The 6,413-nt window shown below is 37.9% G+C and overlaps 1 pseudogene; it reads left to right on the top strand.

Annotated features, from left to right (window-relative positions):
- Nucleotides 1–5,005: 5,005 nt before the first annotated feature.
- Nucleotides 5,006–5,368, top strand: LOC102834237 (annotated as a pseudogene).
- The last annotated feature ends 1,045 nt before the right edge of the window (nucleotides 5,369–6,413 follow it).

The following is a 6,413-nucleotide window of genomic DNA, read 5'->3' as shown; positions in this document are numbered from 1 at the left end:
GGCAAAGAGGAGGTAAAGCTCTCCCTATTTGCAGACGATATGATCCTATATATAGAAAACCCCAAAGACTCAGTAAAAAAAGCTACTAGATCTCATTGGAAGATTTAGCAAAGTGGCAGGTTTAAGATTAACATACAAAAATCAGTTGGATTCCTCTATGCCAAAAATGACAATGTTGAAAAGACATTAGAAAAGCAATCTCATTTTCAATAGCTACCCAAAGGATGATGTGCCCTGTAAACTTTCACTCAATCCACAATAAAAACCTTAAAAAAAAAAAAAAAGACAAGTCAAGTATTATAATGAAATGTGCAAAAACCTAGAGTTAGAAAATGAAAAGGGAAGAACATGCTCAGCATTTCTCAAGCTTAGGGAACGGAACAAAAAAATTAAACCTTGATTTGCAATATTAAAGGACTCCATGGGCAAAATGGACTCCTGATATGGCACTATAGGATAAGCACTGGACTGCCAACCACAAAGTCAGTGGTTCAAACCCACCAGATGCTCTTCAGAAACCCTACACTAAGAATCAGAACTGACTCAACAGTACTTAACAACAAAAATAACATGGGTAAAATATTGAAGACGCAAAAAGTATCAAAAGAAGATGGAAGGTGTACACAAAGTCACAGTACCAAAAAGAAATGGTCAATATTTAACCATGTCAAGAGGTAGCCTATGATAAAGAATCAAAAGTACTGAAGGAAGAAGTCCAAGCTGCACTGAAGTTATTGGAAAAACACGAGGCTCCAGGAATTGGCAGAATACAAACTGATATTTTTCAGCAAACTGATAAAGAACTGGAGATGCTCGCTCATCTATGCCTAGAAAATTGGAAGACAGTTACTTGACCAACTGATTGGAAGAAATCCATATTTGTGCCCATTCCAAATGGAGGTAACTCAACATAATGTGAAGATCATCAAACAATATAATTAATATCACATGCAAGTAAAATTTTTTTGATGATCATTAACAACGGCTGCAACAGTACATTGACAGGGAACTGCTAGAGTTTCAAGCCGTATTCAGAAGAGGATGTAAACTAGGGATATCATTGCTGACAATATCATAGCTTGGATCAGGTGCACCTTAGTTCTCAAACTGATATCTTTGCTCTTGAACACTTTGAAGAGGTGTTTTGCAGACACTTTTGCCTAATGCAATAAGTTGTATGATTTCTTGCCTGCTGCTTTCATGATTGTTGATTGAGAATTCATGCAAAATGAAGTCCTTGACAACTTTAATCTTTTTTCCATTTAATATACTGTTATTAAAAAGGAGGAGAGTGGTTGATTTTGCAGTCTAGGAATGGAAGTCCCTGGGACCATCAAGGGAGAGGAGATAAGTGCAGGACCCTACCCAGTGAAGCAATGATACCAGAGATGGAGGTAGAAATGATGACTTGGAGAGATGGAGTGGCTAGGGACTCTGGACTTAGGGAGGGAGAAGGGCTGTGTGCTGGCAGCCAGAGGGCAGGCTTGAGTGGTGTACCCTTTGGTTGTTTAATGATGCATGGAGGTGATTGTAATCATTGCAATGAAACAATATACAATAGGATGAATGTAAAGCTAATGTTCTCCTATGTAAACTATCACATAATTCACAATAAAAACTTAAAAATATATATAAATATAATGTTATTTATTGGTCCTAGAGTGAGGACTTTTGTTTTCTTTCCACTGAGGTGCAATCCATAGTGAAGCTGTGTTCTTTGATCTTCATCAGTAGTCCTCTTCATTTTCAGCAAGCAAGGTTGTATCATCTGCATATCGCAAGCTGTTAATGAGTCTTCCTCATATTCTGATGCCACATTCTTTTTTATATAATTATTTGTTTCTTAGATTATTTGTTCCACATATACACTGAATAAGTATGGTGAAAAGATACAACCCTGGCACACACCTTTTCTTATTTTAAATCATCAAGTATCCCCTTGTTCTGTCCAAATAACTGCCTCTTGGTCTATGTACAAGTTCCTTAATAGCATAAATAAGTGTTCTGGAATACACATTGTTCACAATGTTATTGATGGTTTGTCATGATCCACACAATCAACAGCCTTTGCAGAGTCGATAAAGTACAAGTAAATATCTTTCTGGTATTCTCTGTTTTCAGCCAAGATCCATCTGATGTCAGCAATGGTATTTTCCTTCTGAATCCTACTCGAGTCTCTGAAATTCCCCTGTCAATATATTGCTGCAGCCATTTTTTAATTACTTCAGTGAAATTTTATTTACATGTCATATTAAAGATATTGTTTGATGGTTTCTGCTTTCTATTGGGTCACCTTTTTTTGGAATGGGCACCAACATGGATCCCTTCCAATTGATCAGCCAGGTCACTGTCTTCCAAATTTCCTGGCAAAAATGACTGAGCACCTTCAGTGATACATTAGTTTGCTAACACATGCCAAATTATATCCCATCAATTCCTGTAACTTTGCTTTTCATCAGTGCCTTCAATGTTGCTTGAACTTCTTCCTTCAATACGATATGTTATCTCTTAAAATGGCTGAACATAGACCATTTGTTTTTTATACAGTGACTCTGTGTATTCCCTCCATGTGTTTTTGGTGCTTTATGCATCATACAATATTTTGCCCATAGACTTCTTCAATATTGCATATTGAAGCTTGTATGTTTTTCTTCAGTTCCTAAAGCTTGAGAAATGGTGAGCATGTTCTTCCCTTTTGGTTTTCTAACTCCAGTTCTTTGCAAATCTCCTAATACTTGACTTTGGCTTCTTGAGCTGCCCTTTGAAAATTTATGTTTAGCTCTTTTACTTCCTCACTTCTTCCAATTCATTTAGCTTCTCTGTGCTCAAGAGCAAGTTTTAGAGTCTCTTCTGACATCCAGTTTGGTCTTATATTTTTTCCCCATATTTTTAGCAACTCTTGCTTTTTTTCCTGTATGATATTCTTGATCTCATCCACCAACACTTCTGGTGTTCAGTCATTAGTATCTGATGCATCAAATACGTCCTTGAGATGGTCTCTAAATTCAGGTGGGATATACTCAAGGTCATATTTTGGTTCTCGTGGACTTGTTTTAATTTTCCTCAGCCTCATCCTGAAATTACATATAAGCAATTGATGGTCTGTTCCAGTCTGTCCCTGGCCTTGCTTTTATTGATGACCTTGAGCCTTTGCACCTTCTTTTTCCACAGACATAATCAATCTGATTCCTGTGTATTTCCACTGGTGAGGTCCATGTGTATAGTCATCTTTTACATTGTTTACAAAATGTGTTGCAAAATTCTATTATGGGATCTCCAGCATGAATAAAACGTGCTTAATTTCATGAAAGATAAAATGATATGTATTCAAGAAGTTGAATGAACTCCAAATAGGATAGGTCCCAAAAGAAAATCACTAAGTCATATCACAAGCAAACTTTCCAAAACTAAAGACACTGAGGGCAGCTTGAGAAAAACGAAGTTGCTTACAAAGGAGAACCCATAATACTAGACTCTGATTTCTTAGCAGAAATCATGTAAAGCAAGAAGACTATGGGATAACATAAAGAAAACTCTGAAAGAAAAAAATAAAATTGTCAAACAAGAATCATATACCCAGCAAAATTGTCCTTTAAATGTGAAAGCAATATTAGGAAACTTCCAGATAAACAGAAAATAAAGGAATTTGCAAAAGCCAGGCCAATCTTAAAACAAATATTCATGGGAGTTCTTTGGACAGAGAATCAATACCTGTAGATAGCAACCTGGGATTAACATACATGACAACATCACTGAACTTAATCCAGATATGGAAGTATCCAAAGTAAAATAAATTTGCAAAACTGAAAATAGCAGACCAGCGGTATCAATGTGTTACAAAGACAATTATAAAGTAAAAGGAAGCAATAGTGTAGTTACAGATCTTCCAAATGAAGAGGAAGTAAAGTAGATTTCAACAAAACATTAGTTACTTGGGTGAAGGGGAAGACAATACACAAGAGGAAGGTTGGTAAAAAATAATTGAGGCAGGGGAAGACACTGAGAAGAGAACAGAAGTTAAGGGCAACAGTGATAAATATGTATATACACAATTCTTCAATAATAGTGATCAGTGAGTAGATGCACAAAATATACATGCAGTCTGAACAGGCATGAGAAGGAGAATGGGAGTATACTCACAAATATATATAGGTTTGATAGAGAGTATTTGTACCTGGGTACAAATATCCTCTATTAGACATAACTTAACACTGTGAGGGAGTGAGTTGGTGGATCTGGGAGCTCATGATCAAAGGCTCAAGGAACACTAAGATCAACTGGCATAACAAAATCTACAAACACAATGCTCGACATTGTACTTCAGTGAGGAGTGACCGGGGTCTTAAAAGCTCAGAAGTAGCATCTAAGATACAACTAGTGGAGGAAAGAAAAGTGATGAAATTGAAGGTACGTGGAAGTAATTAGTCCAATGGAATAATGAATCATGTGAACATCGTCTCCATGACCCTGATATCAGGTCTAGATGGTACCACTGGCAACTTCTCTGAAAGGGATCACATTAGAAGGTTTTGGATAGAGGGAGAAAATGTAAATAAAACCCAAAATCATTTTTTAAAAAGGACAGGCCTTATGGTTAGAGCCTAGTGAACCCTCGAGAGCAAAATGGCCCTTTGTTATCCTTAAGGTCTGCAATTAACCCACCCCTCTGGCTCAATTTTTAGTCAAACAATAATAGTAACACTAGTGAGGTAGGTCCACATACCTTAGACTAATCAACCAATTGAGATTAAAAGGGCAGCATTTACTCTGAAGAACAAAGTTCAGAAGAGTTAGGAAGGAAGGAGGAATGCAAACAGGAAACACAGGGAGGAAGTGGGACACGTGATATCATATTGAAAGGATTGCAACCAATGAGTTGAAACAAAATGTACATGATTTATTGAATGTAAACCTGATGCTCTGCTCTTTCCCAGTTGCCGACGAGCTGTGCGGAGACGGAGGTCTGGGTGCGTTCAAGATTCCGCTCCACCCGCAACCTACCGCCATGGCCGAGGAAGGCATTGCTGCTGGAGGTGTAATGGTCGTTAACACTGCTTTACAAGAGGTGACTCAAGACCGCCCTCATCCATGATGGCTTAGCACATGGAATTCGCGAAGATACCAAGCCCATTTTTGCGATGAGTCTATGTATGTCAAGTTAGTCGAGGCCTTGTGTGCTGACCACCAAATCAACCTGATTAAGGTTGATGACAACAAGAAGTTAGGGGAATAGGTAGGCTTCTGCAAAATCGACCGAGAGGGAAAACCTTGCAAAGTGGTTGGTTGCAGTTGTGTGGTTGTTAAGGACTATGGCAAAGAATCTCAAGCCAAGGATGTCACTGAAGAATATTTCAAATGCAAGAAATGAGATAATAAAAAACTTAACTACAAAAAAACTGATGCTCTGCTCTGTAAACTTCACCCAATTCACACGAGTTAACTAAAAAAAAAGTTTTATACTTCTCAGAAACTCTGTCATGTAAGGTTGCTATGAGTTGGAATTGACTCAATGGTAGTACTTTTTTTTAAAATGTGTGGCACTATAGGACAAACACTGGACAGCTAACCAAAGGTTAGCAGTTCAAAACCACCGGTGGCTTCTCAGAAACCCTATATAAGGTCACTTTGACTCACAACCAACTCAACAACACTTAACACACACATTTTATATATATAAATACACATGTATGTACACACACACATGTATACATAAGAAGATGTTACTTTTGACAAATCTGAATTTTATCTGAGCATTGTGTTTCTGGAATGTAGTAATGAATAAGAGTTCCATTCCCAACCGTATCCTTTTGTGTTCCAGGTAACAGCTAACCACCATGAAGGACCACCCATTCCTCACATATCCTAATATAAGACCCACCTTGATCCGTCTTCATAATTTGCCGACAACTTCCTTATTTACTTACCTCTCTAACCCTCCATCCTCCCAGCTTTGGTAGTACAGCCTTTAAGCACTGGGCTACTAACCAAACTACCAATCGGCTGTCATTTTGTCAGACTGTGGTGGCTTACATGTTGCTTTGATGCTGGAAGCTATGCCACCAGTATTTTAATTCCCAACAGGGTACGCCCATGGTGGACAGGTTTCAGTTGAGCTTCCAAACTAAGACAGACTAGGAAGAAGGAAAGACTGACTATTTCTAAATATTTACTCACTGAAAACCTTATAAATAGCAGTGGAACACTGTCAGCACCAGAATATTGAATACCGAAACATGATGAATAACACCAGAATATATTGTCAGATATAGTGCCAGAAGATGAGCCCCTCAGGTTGGAAGGCACTCAAAATAAAACTGGGGACGATGTGCCTCCTTAAATTAGAGATGACCATGATGAGGTGAATGGCGTAAAGCTTTCAGAACCTTCGTTTGCTTATGAGATACAAGTTGTTT

This window comes from Chrysochloris asiatica, unplaced genomic scaffold, assembly GCF_000296735.1.
Source record: "Chrysochloris asiatica unplaced genomic scaffold, ChrAsi1.0 scaffold00174, whole genome shotgun sequence".
NCBI lineage: Eukaryota > Metazoa > Chordata > Mammalia > Afrosoricida > Chrysochloridae > Chrysochloris > Chrysochloris asiatica.
Note: the sequence above shows the minus strand (reverse complement) of the source record. Positions and strands in the feature narration are given on the sequence as shown.